This window comes from Brassica oleracea, chromosome C5, assembly GCF_000695525.1.
Source record: "Brassica oleracea var. oleracea cultivar TO1000 chromosome C5, BOL, whole genome shotgun sequence".
Classification (NCBI taxonomy): Eukaryota; Viridiplantae; Streptophyta; class Magnoliopsida; order Brassicales; family Brassicaceae; genus Brassica; species Brassica oleracea.
Window position 1 is genome coordinate 33,915,226 of NC_027752.1, and position 326 is coordinate 33,915,551.

The window sequence follows — 326 nt, forward strand, 5'->3', positions numbered from 1 at the left end:
TGCGTTGTTGCCAATTCTAAGTTGATTTTGACATTGAGATTTGGTCCTTACTTGAGACTAAGTCTTATTATTATTATATCTAGTACTGATACTTTCTCCTAGCTCTTTTGTATCGCAGGTGCATAAACTTGCGGAGCAGAGGCCCAACAGATCTAGTTCCAAGAGTTGAAGACATTAGAGCACTTGAAAGGGAGATTGCAAGGAGAAGAAGAGAAGAAGAGCAACATGCTCACCTAGACAGATTGGGGTTTGTGATGGATCAACATCAGAATCAGCCTCAAGATGGAGAGGGCATTGGCCAAGGAGCTGCCAACCTTAGGCCACAA